The sequence below is a fragment of the Camelus bactrianus genome, chromosome 3 (assembly GCF_048773025.1).
Source record: "Camelus bactrianus isolate YW-2024 breed Bactrian camel chromosome 3, ASM4877302v1, whole genome shotgun sequence".
Classification (NCBI taxonomy): Eukaryota; Metazoa; Chordata; class Mammalia; order Artiodactyla; family Camelidae; genus Camelus; species Camelus bactrianus.
The window spans coordinates 115,898,460-115,918,051 of NC_133541.1; the positions used below are offsets into that span (position 1 = coordinate 115,898,460).

The 19,592-nt window shown below is 42.3% G+C and overlaps 1 long non-coding RNA gene across 1 annotated transcript in view; it reads left to right on the forward strand.

The window, feature by feature from the left end:
• The first annotated feature begins 92 nt into the window (after positions 1 to 92).
• Positions 93 to 19,592, forward strand: part of LOC123615440 (uncharacterized) — a 41,654-nt gene continuing 22,154 nt past the window's right edge. Inside the window, exon 1 of the long non-coding RNA XR_006723013.2 lies at positions 93 to 832. This is a non-coding gene — a long non-coding RNA (uncharacterized LOC123615440). The remainder of the gene's footprint in view (positions 833 to 19,592) is intronic.

A 19,592-nucleotide genomic window follows, 5' to 3' on the forward strand; every position in this document is an offset into this window, starting at 1 on the left:
ATCCAGGCCCTAAGCCAGGTCCCCACTGCCGGCCCAGGCCCCACCCCCTCGACCCCCAGCGGCCCGGCCCTCCCCTCGCGCTCCTTTCCCCCTCCCACCATCCACCGCAGCCACTTCCGCCCGTCCTCCGGAAGTGAGTCCGCGGCAACTGCCACCTCCCCGCATCCCGCCTTATTCTTCTAGCCCACTCCCCCCGCCCATCACCACCGCCACCACGGGAGCACGGAACGTGGGTCTGCAGGACTTGAGGTCGCTCTACAGTCACTATTCACAGGACTGGAGACGAGGTGTGGGCAAGACGGGTGTGGGCGAGAACGGAGCTGGGGGCGAGAGGAACTGCCGAGCAAGAAGGGGCGGGGCAGAGTGTGTGGCTGAGAGCGGGAGCTCGCGTCACGAAGAGCCGCGCGGGAAGAAGTGCGCATGCGTCGCGACGCCTCGGCCCGGTCGCAAGGGTTGATGCTTGGACTGCCTGGCCTGGCGGGACTTGGACGGGAAGGGGGCGGAGCGAGGAGCGCGGAAGTGGGGGCGGAGCCTGCAAGGGGCAGTCTCGCCCCTTCCCCTCCGTCCTACGGTCGCCTAGCAACCGCGGTCTTTTTCTGGGTTCTGGGACAGTCTCTGGCTGCTCCCCTCTCCCCATGCTGGTTCTCCTGGCGAGAAGCAGTTCTGGAAGTATCAAGACCTCTATTCACCGTTCCTGTGCTGACAGCGCTATAGCAGTACTAGAGGAAAGCTGTTTTATTTTGTTCATCGCTTACTTTTTCTCGCTGCATCTCTCATGGAGGCAGGACCTTTCTTGGGTCTGAAAAAAGAAAATGATGAGAATAATCAAAAAGTAAGTCACCCTCCCCCCGCGCCCGCAGGTCAGCTCTCCGTTCTACATGCATTGTGCGAAGCACTTTGCAAGTATTACTACCTACAGGTTGGGACCACGGTTCCATGAGCAGCAGAGCGCTTTGCCCAAGGTTATGTGTCTAGAAAGTAGTAAAGACTTGACACAAACTTCCTAGTCTGTAACCCTACCCTACCGTATGCTGTTAATATCGCCTGCCACCTGAGACTCGTCTCCAATAAAAACAAAAACAAAAAAACTTTACCACCCCTTCAAACATTGGACTTCCAAGTTCCAAAATTGACCTGGTTGCTTTTTTCTTAATATATCGGACTGACTTGCTCTTGACTTAAAGCTAAATCCAAGAGGAGCTGCTACTAATTTTTGGAGTTCATATGTCCTCTACTTAATGAAATGTTCTAGAACTTTGCGAGGACAATGGATGGTTTTGCAGCCTTATTGAACACTGCAACCTAGGCTCCAGTGTTCTGGCGTATCATCTGTGATATTGTGATTTATAAGAAGAAATATATGTATTGGGTCTTTGTCTGGTTGCTGACACAGAGCTCCTAAAATCCTCGGAACCTCCTGAGTGATAAGAGCAGGCTAGGAGCAGCTTTTGTTCTAATATTTGGTCTTTGACCACAGTTCCTGACACAGGGCTCCTGAAACCCCTGAAATCTCCTGGGTGATAGAAGTGTCATTTGTTCTAATGAAGCAACTTTACCTGGGCTTGTGGACAGCTCCTGGGTGGGGGCTGGTCATTGGAAAGACCAAAATATGATTAGAAGCTTGGAATTTTTTAACACTCCCCTAGCCTCCATCTTCTTGAGATGAAAGAAGGGTTGAAAATGGAGTTAATGAGAGATCATGCCTAGGTATGAAGCATCCATATAAATCCCAATAGTATGGGATTTGGAGAGCTTCCAGGTTGGTGAATCCATCCACATATGAGAAGGGTACCACACCCCAAATCCAGGAGGGCAGAAGCTCCTGTGCTCAGGGCCCTCCCAGACATCGCTCTCTGTATCTCTTCATCTGTATCCTTTAATAAACCAACAAACATATGTGTCCCTGAGTTCTGTGAGCTGTTCTAGCAAATAATCAAATCCAAGGGAGAGGGGGTCATAAGAACCTCCCATCTTTAGCCAAGTAGAACTGAAGTTGTGGGTAACTTGAGTACCGACTACTTGCACTTGGCATCTGAAGTGGAGTCAGTCTCATGATACTGAGTCCCTGACCTGTGGGATCTGATGCTGTCTCCAAGTAGTGTCAGAAATGAGTTAAATCGTGTCACTAGCTGGTGTCACAGAGAACTGCTTGGTGGGAGAAAACCCCCGCACATTTGGTGTCAGAAGTGAAGTGTTCTGTATGAGTAGTAAAGACGACGCACAGGATGAAATGCTGGGTTTTTCCAGTACGTGCATTGATCTGACGTGCTCTTGACTTCAGGCTAAATCCAAGAGGAGCTACTACTAATGTTTGAAGTTCATATGTCATCCATTTAATGACATGTCCTAGAATCTTGCCAGGATTATGGACGTATTTGCAGCCTGTGTTTTTCCCCCCATTTCGAAAGTGAACCTAGGCTCCAGTCTTTTAGCATACCTTCTATCCACATGATTTCTCCAGATTATGAGCAATGACCAACATGCACATTTTCAGTACTGGGAATATAACAGTTGCTGGGTCAGGAGTCTTGAAATGATGCTTTTATTTGGAAAGATGTCATCATAATATTAGAAACATTCTTAATACAAAATTTATATTGCTGCTCAGATATTACAGGCCCACAAATAAGTTCCTGATCTTTTCCCAACCCCAAACCTACTCCACTGTTACTCATCTGCATTAATGGCAGCTCCACTTCATTTACTCAGGCCAGAATGCCAAGAGCCATCCTCATCCTCCTCTCTCACATCCTCTGTGCACTGTCTGGAAATCCTTTTGGCCCTATCTTCATACTTAGGATTCGACACCCCGGTATTCTCACAGCCACCTTCATCCCTCTTTGGACAACCAGGTCTCTCTGCCCTCACCCTCCTACTCCAGTAGCCTAGTCTTCACATGACAGCCAGGGAGATCCTGGTATTTCTCTGCTCAGAACCCCACAGTGGTTCCCCAGTTCATTTGGTGTAACAAGCCAGACTCCTTACAGTAGCCTCAGAGCCCAACACCAACTGGCCTGGGTAGCCCTGACTTGATCTCCCTTTGCTCACTGTGTCTCAGCCACAGTGCCATCATTGGTGGTCCTTGAACCCACCTCAGGGCCTTTGCACTTGCTGTTCTCTCTCCTTATCTCTTTTTCTGAATATTTTCATTACTCCCTCTCCTCTTTCAAATCTTTTCTCACATGTCACTTTCTCATGAGTCCTTCCCTTACCAACCTATTTAACTCTGCCCCTCACACACAGCACTGCCAGCCTCCTTTACCCTGCACCATTTTTTTCAATAGCACCCACTTATCAATTCCCAACATGTTTATTATGCTTACTACTTACTGTCTGTCTCTCCCTGCTAGAATGTCAGCTCCATGAGGGGAGGCGTATTTGGCTGTTTAATTCCTTGCTGTATCCCAAGTACCTGGAAGACGGTCATGGTGCCTAGTAAAGCAGGTGCTCAGCAGACATTTGTGGAATAAATGAATGAATGAACTTGAACAGCTCTTTTTATGATGGAGTATTTTTATCCAAGCCTCTCTCACCTGCAGATACATCAACATGGTGATAAGCATAGTATACATATTTTGCATTGATATTTTGTCATCGTATCATGGATACTATGATGTTTCTAAATACTTCCAAAATTATAACCACTTTTGCTTTTTAAGTGTACTTAGAGTGTTTGCATGCATGTTAACAACAAGTCAAACAATACAGAGTTGTATAAAGAAGAATTTATCTTCCCACCTCCACTAGTCCCTCCCTGCTGAAGAGAGTCACTTTTAAATTTAGTAGATATCCTTTCAAATATTTTCCCTACACACGCATACACATGTGTAGCAGGTACAGATTTCACAGTTCAAAGACAATTATGCCTGAATTGTAACTTCATTTTCTGTATCTCAAGGCAATTTCTATTTTAGGCTTCATTTCCTCTGATGGCAGAAAAACTAAATCTAGTTAATTCGAGATAAATGGTAGCACTTTATGATTTGCTTATTTATTAATCAGTTAGAGTTCAATTCTAGTGAACTCTTTTCTCCTTTCATCTTCACATAATTACCAGGTTTTTAAATTATTGTAAAAGAAATATGTATTCAGTACAGAAAAGTAGTAAATCACAAATAAACAAAAAGAAAAAATAAAAACCATCAGTAAAGCCAGCAGCCAGAAACATTCTATCCTTTCAGATTTGTTCTGTTCATATATATATATACACATATTTGAGATCATTATAATTAGCTTTTATTGCTTAATATATTGCAAACATTTTTCCATGTCAAAAAAATTCTTCTATGACATTTTTAATGACTGCCTGGTCTCCCGTTGTACAAATGTACCGTAATTTGTCAGCCCTGTCTTTGTACATTTGGGTTGTTCCCAACTTTTCACTTTTGTGAAATGACTTGTAGCTAAACCTCTGTGCACATCCTTAGTTATTTCCTCAGGATAAAATCCCGGAACTGTTGGTGCATTTATTGTTGAAGGCTTTTTATGCATGTTGTCAGCAGACCTACAGAAATGTGGCACTGCCTTGATTCCAGCGAGCAGGAGGGTCCTTTTCTTCACACCCTTCCAGCACTGTCTGAAGTCTTCCCCTGTTACCCTGTTTTGATGTTTTCTTGATGATTTTCACAAGTATATTTTTTTCAGACATACATTTTTTCAGATGATAATTATTTTGGATTCGTTTTAGAAACTAGGTGCTCTTTTACAATTTATTGGGCTTCTCCTTGCCTTGGCAAGTATTCTTTGTACTGATTTTAGTCCAACGTCTGACAAGCGTAAGAATCAGTTTGTGTATTTGCTTCTTGTCATGTTCTTTTATCCCAGAATCAGAATTTTAAAGTTTTGTCCCGTAAAGGAACAGCCATACTCATTTTCTCCCTTTATCTTATTATACCTCTTAGCAGGTACAGACTTCTTTCTTTTTAAGGGTTTGAGTTTTATTATTATTTTCTTTAATGGAGGTACTGGGGATTGAACCCAGCACCTCTTGCATGCTAAGCACACATTCTACCACTGAGCTATACCCTCCATCCAATCTTAGCAACTTCTAACCCACTCGACTGCACTTCCAACACTCTTCCACCTTAACCCCCCGCTACTACACTCTTCTGGGTTTCCTCATCCCTCTCTGACCACTCCTCAGCCTTCCCAGCTGCCCCTTGTTCTCTACCCAGCATTTTGTTTTTAGGTGATCCCACAGATGTCATGTGGCTTCCTTTATCCACTCTGTGACAAACACCCAAATAAGGCCTCCAAGCCCCTTCTCCTGTCCTCCAGACCCATATGCCCAGCTGCCTGCGTGACTTCCCAACTGTATTCCCTCACACATAGCTCTAATTCAAATGTCCAGAACTAAACCAGCATGCCCCTTCTCATTGAGTGTCTCCATCATCCAATTGCTTGTGCCAGAAATCCAGAAGTCTTCCACAAAGTTCCCACATCCAGTCAGTCAACACACCCTCAAAGTTCATCTCCCAGTGATTTCATGACTGTGCTCTTCTCCCTGTCTCTTCCCGAGCTGGACCAGTCAGTACAGCTCATGCCCTGATTGTGGGAATTGGGTAGCACAAGACTCAAGCCTGGCCAGCCAGCTCCTTCCTGGGATTTGCTGAGCCCAGGGCAAGTTTCTCTCAGGTGGCAGACCTCAAGCACAAATGACAAGAATTTCAGCTTTTCTACTTAAAGGACAAGTGGACCAGTCCTAAAAGTCTTGGAGCACACTTGCTTAAGATGCGTTAGCCTTGCTCGACCTTCTGACATGAGTTGATGCTAGGGAGCAATCTGAAGCCAAGCTGGTGACTCCCTTTGGGAGGCGCGGATTTTCCAGCCTGGTGCCCTGGTAGGTTTTCCATTATGTAGGGAATGCAGTAAGGTTTACCAGAATGACTACTGGACACATTCTCCTATTTCAGTCTGCAGATGCAAGTTTTATTTTATTCCAGTTCTGCCTCTTACTGCAGCAGTATTTCCTTTGGCAAGTTCTTAACCCTCTCTGTGCCTTAGTTTTCTCATGAATACAGTAGGGATGGTAACAGTACTTAATCTTATTCAATTATCACGGGCATTCAGTGAGATCATGCATGTCAAGTGCTTAAAATTATGCCAGGCGTATATAGTAAGTGCTCAGTAAATGCTGGTTACTACTCTTATGATTAATTCAGAGAAGTTTCAGTCTAGTACTAACTTACTTTTTTTGTTGTTTCATTTGTTCTATTCTCTTCAAGAACACCAGTTTTGTATATGTTGGGACTCATTTGACTGTCTTCTGCCTCCTTCATTTTTATGTCATTGTTTCTTTTCCAGTTTTCACTTTTTGTGAATAGTTTTTTTTTTTAGTTATGCTTATTCTATTTTTGATGTTTCTAATGTTTCCAGGGAAATATCAGGTTAATGCAACTAAGTTCCCTTATGTTTCCCTTAAATTTAAATTAAAACTCCTAACATAGTACGCCTGTTTTTTTTCATCCTTCCCAAGTGTACAATTCAGTGGGTTTTAGTATATTCACAGAGTTGTACAACCATCACCATTTATTCTAGAACAGTTTCATTACCCTTGAAAGAAACCCCATGCGCATTCGCAGTCATTTCCCATTCCTGCCTCCCCAGCCCCTGGCAACCATGTTTACTTTATGTCTCTGTGTTGGCCTGTCCTGGACATTGCATATGAATGGCATTGGACAGTATGTGTCTGGCTTCTTTCACTTAGCATAGCTTTTAACATTCATCCAAGTTATAGTATGTTTCAGCACTTCATTCTGTTTTGTGGCTGAATAACCTTGCACTGTGTGTATATACTGTACCTTGTATATTTTATTCCTCAGTTGATGGACATTTAAGCTGTTTCCACTGTGCATCTGGTTTTGCCAGTGAGGCATAAGGAGTGAATAAGGAGACTGGACCGCAGCCTCCACATAAAAGCCTACAGAACCCCAGGTGAAGGAGGAGGTGTTTGGGAGGAATTTGTGTTTCCTGGAGAGCAGCTGGATATGAGCCAGGGCCCTCCTAGATTTTGGGAAATCCCAATTTTAAATGATCTGTTATCCCTGTTATTAGTGTGCACATAGTTCTCACACCGCGTTTTTTCTGTGTCATGTGGAGACAGTCCTGGCCATGGACATGTCCTGACCTTCCCCTTGTCTTCTCACTCAGCCTGCCCTTGGCCTACCCAAGTGTTCTTTCCTGAAACGCCCTCCTCCTGTAGGTGTGTCTTCATGTGTGATTTATTAGTCATCGTTCAGATTTCTAAAATCTGCTCCCTTCAGCAATTCCGGGAGGTAAGGGTGGACTTTTTCTGGAACACTGAAGACAGATAACCCCCATTCCCTTTCTCATGTTCCTTGCAGCTTCAAAAAAAAAGGGGGGGGGGTTGTGGGGAGCCCGGAGTTGCACTGCAAATACAGGACTGAAGAGGATGTGACAAGCCCAGACATCTCCATAGCTAAAGGGTAAAGCTGGGGACTTGCAGACACTGTGAGGAATCCACTGAAATCCAGAATATTAAGCAGAGACTTGGAATGAAGGTGGGGTTACAGGTGGAGGACACTTGGGAATTCCAGCTCAATCATGGAATGAAAGCTGTTTAAATACACTTAAGATCATAGCTCTTTCTTGCTTTATTTGACACTGGAAGATGGGCTATCTTGTATGTGATTTTCCCTATTCAATCCTTGTATTGTTATGTTAATTATATTAATTTGGGGCATTTCTCCCCAACAAGATCACAAGGTGCTGCTGCTGCTGCTGCTTTTTTTTTTTTTTGCTTGTTTTGGTTTTTTAATATTATTTATTTTTATTGAAGTATAGTTGATTCACAATGTTGTGTTAATTTCTGGTGTACAGTGTACTGTTTCAGTTATACATACATATATATACCTTTTCATGTTCTTTTTCATAACAGGCTATTACAAAGCACCGAATATAGTTCCCTGTGCTATCCAGTAGGACATTGTTGTTTATCTATTTTATAGATTATGAGCTTCTTAAGGGAACAGACCCTGTTTACCTTAAAACACTCACATATTTCTGTATTTGTTCAATTCAATGAACAGTCAGCTGCCAGCTCAGATCCTGGCTCCTCTGATTTCTGTGGACTCAGGAGATACAGTTTCCTTTTCCAAGGCTCAGATAGTGAAATCTGTCCTTCACTCCTGGCAAGGCATTCATGAGGATCAAATGAAACCAAGGCTGTGGGAACGCTTTTAAAACTGAAAAGAATTATGTAAATACCTGTGATATTTAGGAGTTCCCAGATAACAATCAGAAAGTGCCAGGGTACTAGTGGCTTTGAGCATTCAGGGGAGAACCCCTCAGTGCCTTCTCCATCTGTGAACAGAGAAAGCCCTGAGCACCCCCTCCCTTAGGAAGCTGCTTGCGTTTCTCACCTGGCCTCTCCCTTTTTCAGGCTCTCAAAGTGTGATTCTGTCACAGAGAAAGCCAGGCTGCTTTTAAACACCTTCCTTTAACATTATTACCATTACTTTGTATTATTATTACTTATAACAGTTATTACTTATAACAGTATTACAAGTTCTGACTGTCACTGCTTTGGTTGATTGGCTTTTAAGTCTGTGAATTTGCATTTAAACCTGGGGCATTTGCTCAGGTTGGTATTGCCTTAGACCAGTGCCATCAGCAGGGGTTGTCCAGTGACCTAATGAATATTTGAAACCTTAGATACTGAAGCCAAGAAGCTGAGGCTTTCCTGAACTGGGCCTCCACGTGTGGGGAGTGGTGGAAAGAGGGGAGAAGACGGGGAAGAGAGTAGTCAGGCAAGAATAGTCAAAATAGAAGTGTCTTTTGCCTTCAGGATGTTATCAGGTCACAGGGAGAGAGGAGCCTGGTTCTCAAGAAAGAACAAAGACACTTGCAAGTAAAAAAACTGAAGACAATTCACATGTGTTGATGTAAAGAATAAAGAAGTGTTTAGAAGGATGTAAAATTAATTAGAAATAATTTCTGAGGCCAGGTAGCTCACCAGCAAGGTCTTGAAGGGAACCAGGAGAGGAACCCCTGGCTTAGGGGTCATAAATCTCCTTCTTTACTTCAAGCAGAACCAAGCTCAAATAGGACTATTTCTAATCCTTATCAGCGAAACTGGGCCTGGTGTTGGAAGCTGGGGTGCTGGTTCTGCTTGCAGTGACCTGACCAAATCCTTTAAAGTATCTCCTCACGTAGGAGCAGCTGAAAAGTACTTGGGGGAAGCAATTACAACTATTAACCTGAAACCAAAGTTATGACTTTATCATAATTCCTTTGTCTTTTTTGAAATGGGCTTTAAACCAGAACACCTATTTCTAATCATTAGAAACACTTGAAATAATTGTCAGTAATCTTTAATAATCATAGGAAGGAGAACATGTATATTAGTCTTTGAACGTACCATCTCTGATCTTTTGGTCGGTGTGTGATTCACTGTTTTCCACCTTATTTGGGGACAAAGGTGTGGTACACACATCACCCCATCACCCCACCTCCCAAACCAATATTAGGCTCCTCCAGAATAATGGAAGAACATAAGTTAAGGGCAATCCAACACCCTCAACATCAGATATCATCTGGAAACTGTTTAAGGCAAAAAAAAATTTTTTTAAAGGGGCCACCAGCTTCTAGGAGTTAAAGATCGACTCCTTTGCCTGCCACCTCGCAGCTGTGTCACTGTTGTGTGGCAGTCACCTCCACATTGCGTCATGCACTGAATCATCATTCCTAGGAACTGTTGAAGGACTGACCTCAGATGATTGGCCCTGCTAAATAGATCAGACCCATTTGTGGTCATGTCCAGGGGAATATTAAACTCGCTTGCATTCTGACATGCCTTCTTGAGTGGGTGAACAACAACTGGAATTTCAGTAGAGAATTGGGTGTGATGTATGAAATGGATCGCGTTACTCACCTGCAACCCTGAGTGAGGAGACTATTTCAAGAAAAAAACTTTTTTTGATTTACTTTTTTCTGGGCTTTGTCAGTACCCAAAAACACCAGAAGCAGTCTGTTCCAAGGAAATGATCAGGGATGGTTGGTCTGAGGAACACGGAGATTTCTGAGTTCATCTCCCTTCCCTCAGCTTGGGGTGCCAGTGCCACCCCTTCCTGCCCCCACCCACCAAAGTCCTCAGAAGTCTTCTACTGCCAGCCCAAATGCTACTTGCTCCTTGAAACCTCAGTAGGTGTCAGCACTTATTCTTCCTTGCTGTGTACTAGAATTCCCAGGTCTTACTCCTTTGCTCATTCCTCACTTCCACCTTACCCCCGGCGGTATCTTGAGAGACTCCGGTGGAGTGTGAATGGCTGCGGGATGTAGTGGATGTGAGCAGCCACAGAGGAAACGGAAGTTTCAGCGAAGTCCTGTATGGAAGTCCTCCCAGGGAGGCTGTGGAATCAAAATTAAGAAAGACAGGTAGAAAAGACAGATACAAAATGTCAAAGATTTAACCTTAAATTTTGAGAAAAAAAGAAGAAACATGACACAGTGGATGAGGCAGGACTTAGGGCTAAAATCTGAGTTGAAATCTGTGGATTCCACTAAACCAAATCCCCAGAGAAGAGAGAGAGCCAAGAACATGTGAGAAACTTGGTTGCAAGCTGTACAAGTTTGAACCAAGAGAGCCAAGTTTGTGGGGTTATGGGAAATAGGATAGGCATTCCAAGACCAATACATGGTTTTCCCATTAAAAAACAGTCAGAGTGCAATCTGAAAATTACGGGAAAGTGCAAGTTTAGGCCCGCACTTGGGAGACACCATGGCCCAGCTGTTTTGTGCATGACTCAAGATCCCAATGTCTTGGGTTCAGCTGCCAGCTGCACCACAGAACTCGGTGTCCGCAGGCAACTCTTAGCCTCTCCATGCCCAAGTTTCCCCCTACTGCCAGATGGAAAATGAATAATGCCCACCATGTCATATTCTGGAGAAAACTGAAGAAGCTGCCAGCAACAGTGCCTGGCACAAACTGAGTACCATATCATGCCATTTTATTATATATTCTAAAATCTGAAAGATCTAGTTGGTGATTTATTTAGAACAAATAAAGAAACTTTAGGAGTAACCTTATCAAATCCTCCACGGATGATGGAACATAGTGTCATTTTTATGACCTTTATAAGCCACTTCAAATTCATTTTATTGTCTGCTAGTCTCCTTGGGTCATTTTAAATGGCTTTTTATGTATTTAAATCTTGTCTTCCAGTATGACTCTTGAATTCAGGAACTTGTGTCTTAATGTCATTACTATTAGACCCTAACAGTGTGAGGCACATAGAACAGAGCTTCATAAATACCTGTTAGGTTTTTTTAAATACTAAATTAAAAAAAATTTTTTTTAATTTCAAATGTATACCAATGACAACCATTTACACATCAGCAATGATTAGTTTCTCTTAGTTTCATTTTTACAAATGCCGCTTTGGAAGATCCAGATGGCCCTGGATAAACCGGTGTTAACAAAGGGAGAGAAGGCCCCAGAAGGAATAGCAGCTTGGGCAGTAAGTTCTGCTGGGTCTTGGTAGTCAGAGGGAGTAGGGACATTTACTGAAAAAGTTTGATGGAAGCAAATGAAAGGGACACCGAGGCCCGTGGCTCATACTTTTCAGCTGCCCCTCTCTGTCCAGCTGCAGCAAACTCTGCTTCATGTGCTGATTCCACAGACGGGGAGCCCCTGTCCTGACGCTGCTCACAGCCCATTGGGGAAACGGGTCAGCAGCCTCCCAGCACGACCCAGGCTGTGGAGGGAGGCCCTGCAAGGCCCCAGAGCTGAGAATCCAACCTGAAGCCTTGACCAGGAGGTGACGTTTGTCCTTCCTGTTAACCAAACATTAAGGGAACTGTCAGAGCAGCAGGGATGCAGGGAAGACTGAAGCACTTCGCTAAACCACCCACTTGTGAGCCATTTCGACAGTGACCAATTTTCTGCTGGGGGTGGGGAAGGGAAAATGAGAAAACAAACCTAGCCCAGAGATCTTAATTCTAGGGGGAGGAACAGACTTGGCTTGCATGGGACAGAGTGTGTGCTTTGATGGAAAGGTAAGACTTTTCTTGGGGATGTATAGAATTGGAGGAGGGTGAGGCAGAAAGGAGGTGGTGGGTGTAGGCTCTGGAGGAGGGGAGTGGGAAGCGAGCTCCTGTCCTCCCAGTGGGCTCTCCCTCACTGCGAGGACCACTTGTAGAGACTGGAGTGACTACAGGGAAAGAGTGGCGTTCTGTTCAACAGCTGGGTAGGGCTGGCGACTGTCCCTTTGCCATTGAGCATCCCAGAGGTTTGGTGTGCCAAGGTCCAGGAGGACCCAAGGGCCAAGTGGACACAATAGGAGCAGGGTTTGTGCCACGCTGGCAATCCTCTGTCCTGTCTAAGAGGGTACCCTCCAGATAAGGGAACCCTCCAGGGGGCTATGGGGTGTAGCCAGCAGTGGAAACTGGGGGGAGCGGAAGGAGGCTAAGCCCGATGTCCCCCTTGCTCCCAACAGCAGTGCCCACATCCTGTCCAGCCTAGATCCATCCATAAGATTCAAGCACCCTGAAAGTAAAGGGACAGAGCATGCAACCAGTTGGGTTGCCAGATAAAATACAGGACATCCAGTTAAATCTGAACTTCAGATAAACAAGGAATCGTTACTGCATGAGACATACTTACACTAAAAAAAGACTATTCCTTGTTTATCTGAAATTCAAATTTAATGAGATGTCCTAGTTTTTTTAAATTTGTTTTGCTAAATCTGGCATTCCTAGGGGCAGGACAGCATGCTAAGTGAAGCTCAGCATTTTTGAAGATAATCTTAAAGTAGTAGGTTCTTGCCATGTCTCGGCAAAGGTGGGAGCTTCCACAAATGGTGCTGAGTTCTCCAAGCCCTGGGATTTGGTTACTAACTCCCAGTGACAGTCCCCTCTCCAAGCACTGAGCGGCTCTTCCCTCTGGGAGCTGTGGGACAAAAACAGAAAAGAAACACTCTACACAGGCTGGTTTGATTGGCCAGCCAGAGTAACAGGCAATAGCTCAGGGGCTTCAAACTGCAGGTCTCAACTCTTAGAGATTGTGAACCCAGGTCATGCCAGCCTTTTGGATGGGGGGTGGGATGGGCTAGGGGAGGGGTCAGAGTGTGCTGCCTGTATTTTATCTCAAAAAAAGTTTTGCATCTGGGAGTCACTGTGCATGTATATGGCTAATGATATTTCATATGTAGTCAGGGTCCAAAATGTTTGAAAGGCACTGATATGATGTTGAGGCTTGCAGGGTATTATTATTGTGAAAACTGTATTGGGTCAACAGCCAGAATGAGTTGGTCTCATACTCACAGGTTAGGCTGAGCTTGGCCTTGTTCTGGAAAAATCACCCTCTGGAACCACCTTACCTTTTCAGGGAATCTGCAGTCCCTGCACATAGATGACCAGTGCTTCACTTAAATCATTTAAAGTTCCCAGTTCTGTTCATTTTGCTGTAATCACTTACTAAAAGCATACACTGGAATCAAATATTTGTTGTATCCAATCTTTTTTTCTTTTTTTGCTGGGGAGGAGATAATTAGGTTTATTTATTTTTTTGATGGAGGTACTGAGGATTGAATCCAGGACCTCGTGCATGCTAAGCACGCTCTCTACCACTGAGCTATATATACCCTCCCCCTCCATGTTGCATCAGTCTTAGGCATTAAATATAAGTGATAATGTGGAACTAAACGCCCTGTCCAAATGGCCATGATGGTTTTTAACGTTTGTTTTATTTCCTCCTCTAAAGGGAAGGTTTTTCAACTTTGAAATCCATGGAGATTACTTGGCATAATTCCCCAGTGCTACCCTAAATGGTTTTGAGTCATAATTTCTCTCATACGGAGAATATATGATGCTTTTACTTAGAAGAAGAAAAAATGTTTACAGTTTCGCTTTGAATCTTTTTAAAATTCCAATAACAGCTAGCTCTTGATTCAGAGATTATAAATAAAGCTATTTTATTGTCTAATGTTACTGAAGCATCGTGTCCTGTGATGTTTTAGTCTTTATTGTTCCAGGGACTTAGTTTTATCTTGCACTCTTTTGTAGGAAACAGCTTATGAATCTTAAGTCTAAATACTTATTGTCCTGTATCAGCTGCAGCAGTCTCCATTTCTCTAAGTTTTGCATTTATGGTGATTGTAGAAATGATTGCTAATTTTCTTAGGTGTGATAGGGACACTGTGGTTATACAGATGATTGTCGTTGTGCTGAAGTATCTAAGGATCATGATGTCATATTGACAGCTTATTTTAAAACTGGTGTGTGTTGGTGTATGTGTGGTGCAGGTTAGGGGAGGAGAGAAAACAGATATGGTAAAACATTAACAACCATTAAATCTAGATGGAAGCCATTTGTGGTTCTATCAACATTCATCCATGTTTTTAAATTTTCACAATAAAATGTAGGGAGATAAATACCCCCCAAAAAATCTAGGTAAAATTTAGGGCATATTCGTATTTGAAGGAGTATTTTAAACTATGTTTTATTTTCCTCAGTTTCAAACAAGGAGAAGAGAAAGGAAAGAGAAATTGATTTATTTTGAGGGATTGGCCTATGCAATTATGGAGGCTAGCAAGTCCAGAATCTGCAGGGTGGGCCAGCAGGCTGGAAAGCTGCAGGGAAGAGCTGATGCTGTAGTTCAATTCCAAAGGCTGACAGCTGGTGGAATTCCTCAGAGGAAGTCAGTCTTTCTGTTCTATACAGGCCTTCAGCTGATTGGATGAGGCCCACCCACACCATGGAGGGCAATGTGCTTTACTCAAAGTCAATCAATTTAAATGTAAATCTCATCCACAAAGACTCTGACAGAAACATCCAAAATAATGTTTAACCAAATATCTGGGCGCAATGGCCCAGCAAAGCTGACACATAAAATTAACCATCACATCTTCAAAAGGCAGTTTTAACACTTTACTTTTCTAGTCTAAAATGAGAGGAAGAGTAATGTGGGAGGTTGGCAGGGGGAATAGTCAAAGCCGGGTTGAATTCCCACATATTACTCCTCTGAACCTCAGTTTTCTAATTTGTAGAATGGGAATAAGAATGATTACCTTGAGTGACTGTAAAAATTAGAGACCACAGATGGGAGAAGCCCAGCCCTATGCCTGACACATGGCGGCAATGACTGAGTTTTCAATTTGAAAAGAAGTTTCATCGAACACTCTACATACCTGTCATTTTACTGATGCATTTTATTTGCAGGTGACTCTCCACCCTTTTCATTTTCCTTTTGAAACTGAGCTGTGTATCAACAAGAAGAAAAGTCCCCTGCCACAGTGTCGTTTTCACGTGGTTTTGCAATCTGGTGCCTGAGTTTGCCCCTCAAATCCCCACTAGTAACCGAATTTCCAGACTAGATAAATACACTAGATAACTTCCAGGATTCCAGATGTTGTGAGGAAGTGAGAATGAAACTGGGAAATGATGTAACTTTTCCCTTAGAAGTGGCTAAAAACTTTTCTGGGTGGAGGTCCCCCCCCACCCCCACCCAGAAGGAGGCAGGGAGCTAGGGAACCAAAACCAGGACCTATTGCCTGATAGCTGGCCCCAGAAAATGCTTCTGGTTGAGTAATAGAAAAAGCTACCTTGCAGAAACAGCCCTGACATGATCTGATTTATATATCTATATCGCGTAAGTAGCCCACTTGCTTGACTCACTTGCTCGGCCTAGCTTGATCACATTGTTTGAGAGTCTTTGGTTACTGAATCTCTTTTTTGAAGAGTATTTGTTGCACAGAGCAGAACAAACTGGAAAGCAAGCAGGAAAAGAGTAGCCAGTGAGAAGGAGACAAGAAGACAGATTAAAAGGACCCAGCCGGGACCCCAAAAGCAGGAGTTCTTACATCAAGCCACCTGGGCTTAAGGCTCGAGTGTCTTCTCCTCTTTTCCTTTTTTCTAGCAATAAAGCAGCTTTCACTCTGCTTCTTTGTCTCCACTGTGAATTCTTTCACGGCTGGAAGACAAGATCCCACTCTTTGGGGTTCTCCCTCTTTTAGCCGGCTTCCTCATCTGCTAACGGGGAGGCTGGCAGAATCACAGGAGGAAAGTTAGTTGTGGTATTGCTGCTATAGTATTTCTGTTGCAACATGCTTGAGTCGATCTTTGTTTTTAGAGGGGAAAAAAACCTCCTGAGAAGGACACCTCATTGAGGTGTCTTATTTTTGTTTTATTTTAGGGGTATCTTTAGAGCACAGTGTCTAAGAAATACTTTTTTTTTTTAAATAAGTGACTTCTGAATGAAATTTAAAATAATTAATTGAAATAGTCTCAAGGTGACTTAACTATTAGTAAATAGCTAACTTCTGTATCTCAGACATTGTTTTGTAGAAAGGAGAAAATGAACTTGGTGGGTGAGAGACAAACTGGAACAAAATGGGCTGAGGGGAATTCCAATGGGGGGGATGTCAGTGTGCCTCCACACAAAAAAATCTTTACTAAGGCTAGGAACCTTTGAGAAAAAAATCCAATCCCCCATCCTCACCCTAGTCTGCATTCACTTTAGAATCTTGGCTTTGGAGCACAACTTCTATAGGTCTTGAACCAAGTTCCCTTTTGCTAAAAGATAAAGTGTAAGGAAGGGCTGTGGAAGAATTTTATAGAAAGTTACAAGGCCCAGGGTTGAGAGCTTGGCAGACAGCAGTGTAACAGTCAGGTTCCAACTAGGAACATACAAACCACTCTGAGTATTTAGACAGAAGGAGTCTAATGCAAGGGATTGGTGACGTACTTGGAGATCAGCATCAGAGAAAGCCACCGTCAGATGTTATCAGATACAGCTTTTAAAATAACAATGCTCAAGGAAAATAAAGGCAAATTTGAGAATTTGGCATATTATAAGAAAGGGGGTAAATGGAAAGTCCATAACTGGAAAATAGAATACATATTTCATAGCAGATTACATAGTGAACTGGAAGATAAGTCATGTCCAGAATGAAGCCTAGGTAGGGAGTGAGGGACAAAGGGATGGAAGTGAGAGGTGAAGAGGCATAAGAGATACAGTGAGAAGGTCTAACATACCTTTATTTGGAGTCCCAGAAGAAAATGAGAAAGAGAATGGTATAGAACTAATATTTGAGCACACAGTGGCTGATAATTTACCAAAACTGAAGAAAGACACAAATCTACAAATTTAACAGCACAAAGAATCCCAAGCATGATTACTTACTAAAAAATAATCCACCCCCCCCCAAAAAAAGAATTAAAAAAATCCACACCTAAACATATCATAGTAAAACTGGAATAAGCCAAAGACAGAGAAAAAAATCTTAAAGGAAGCCATTAACAAAAGAATATATTAAACAGGCCACCAACCAAAGCAGAAGTCAGAAATTAGAGGCTTGGTGCCTCCAATGTGACAAAAGAATATGATGCTCAACTCAGAATTCTATTCCCAGAAAAACAAAACTGAAAAATTAAGATGGAATAAGCTATTTTTAGGCAAACAAAAGTTGGAAGGTTTAACTCTAATAGGGACAGAATGTTCTAAAGGATGTTTTTCAGACACAAGAAAAATGACCCAAGGAAAGTTAGGGAGGGAGAAAAGAATGAAGAGCAGTGGAACGTAATTAAAATAGTAAATATGTGGATAGATCTAAATAAATATTTGGTGTAGAAAAATAATGTTTTAACACATCTCTATATACATGTATATATACATAACTAAAATTCACAAAAACAATAGCATAGGAGATAGGAGATAAAGTATTCTAAGATCCTTTCATTGTGTAAGTTAAAGATAAATGTATCAACACTAGGCTTTGCTAATTCAAGAATGATCTTTTAATTCCTTGCCCATTAAAAGAAGAGGAAAATTATGTAATTTCCAACCCAATAGAGGGGGAAATGGAATAATAGAATAATTGTAATCCAATCTGAAAGAAAGCAAGAAAAGAGATAATAGAACTTAGATCAGATGGGATATATATAAAACGCAGTGAATAAGATTGAAACCCAGTGGGGGAGGATATAGCTCAGCAGTAGTGTGCTTAGCATACACAAGGTCCTGGGTTCAATCCCCAGTACCTCTGTTAAAAACAAATATTAAATAAACCTAATTACCACCCCCAAAAGTCTTTAAAAAAATATGTCAACCCAAACATATCAGAAATTATATATTAAAGACCTAATTATATATTAAAGACCTGGTTAAAAGAGGTTATCAGACTGAATTAAGACAAGAACAACAACTATATGCTATTTCCAAGAGGCACATTTAAAACAAGGATACAGAAAGGTTAAAAGTGAAAGAATGGAAAGAGATATGCCAGGTAACACTAGGCAAAAAGAAGCTGGTGTTATAAGTACCAGAAAAAACACTAGGTAAGCAAAAAGCATTACTTCAGATAGAGGTTTACTTTTTAAAGTTTCAGTTCACCAGGAAGATTTAACAATTCTGTATTTGCATGCACCTAATAACATGGCCTCAAATATATAAAGCAAAATTCAGAGAACTATAAGTAGAAATGGATAACTCAACAATTATCTCATTAGTCAATAGAACAGGCAGATAAAAATTCATTAAGAGTAGAGAAGATTTGAACAATACATTACAAACTTGATCTAATGTCTTTTATCTAGGTGACTGCACCAAGCAGGTGCAGATCAGATGTTCTTTTTCAGTGCCCATGGAACATTCACCAAGGTCAAATACACACTGGGCCATAAACAAATCCCAACAAACATTAAAAGGATAGTAATCATATAGAGTATGATTTCTGACCACAATGCAATAGCAAAAATATAAGTAGGAAGTTCCTGTCTGTTTAGAAATTTAAAATACACTTCCAAATAACCTAGGGGATCTGTTGTAATTATTTGCACTTTCTCTTCTTTCTTATCACACCCAAGATCTACCAATTTTAATACTCTTCAAAGTACCAATCTTGACTTTTAATCTTCTCTGTTGTGTTGCTTTCTGTTTCATTGATTTTTGCTCTCATCCTCATTATCTCCTTCCTTTCACTTGTAAAAATAAGATAGATCATTAGTCAACTTAACAATAATGTTTGTATAAAGTTTTACAAAATACAAGGTGCTTTTTCATCAATCCTCAAAGCAACTTTGTGAGTTGAGTCTTTTCCCTCATTTAACAGAGGGAAAATTATAGACATAATTGTTGCATTCACTGGAATACTGGCGCTAAGGTTTACATTCAAGACCAGAGGAACTTCTCCCCATCCCAGGATCTCTTTTTATTTTTTATTCTTTGAGACCTTAAAGGACATTTATGCAAAACAGCCCTGGTTTAGGTGGTGGAAGCTTATCTCTCACCAGCCCTTCCTGCGGTAACCTCCAGCACATTGATTACCAAGAAAACACAGGGGTGGGGAAGGAGTAGGGAGCAGAATGTGTACAGCATGAGTGGGCAGGCTGCCTCGACGGAGAAGCCAGTGTGAAGCAGCCCTTGACCCACCCAACACTCTTGGTCACTGGGCTAGAGCTGGAAGCACCTCATGTTGGCCCCTTTTCCAGAATGAAAAAGACAAAGCATGTTTGCTTAGAAACAATGGATTGCTTGCTTAGAAGCAAGACACCCCTGTGTAAACATATCCAAAAAATCATTTTTCTCAAATCTTGTGTGGAGTGGTCCCTGGGGGATTTTCTTGGCCTTAAGATGG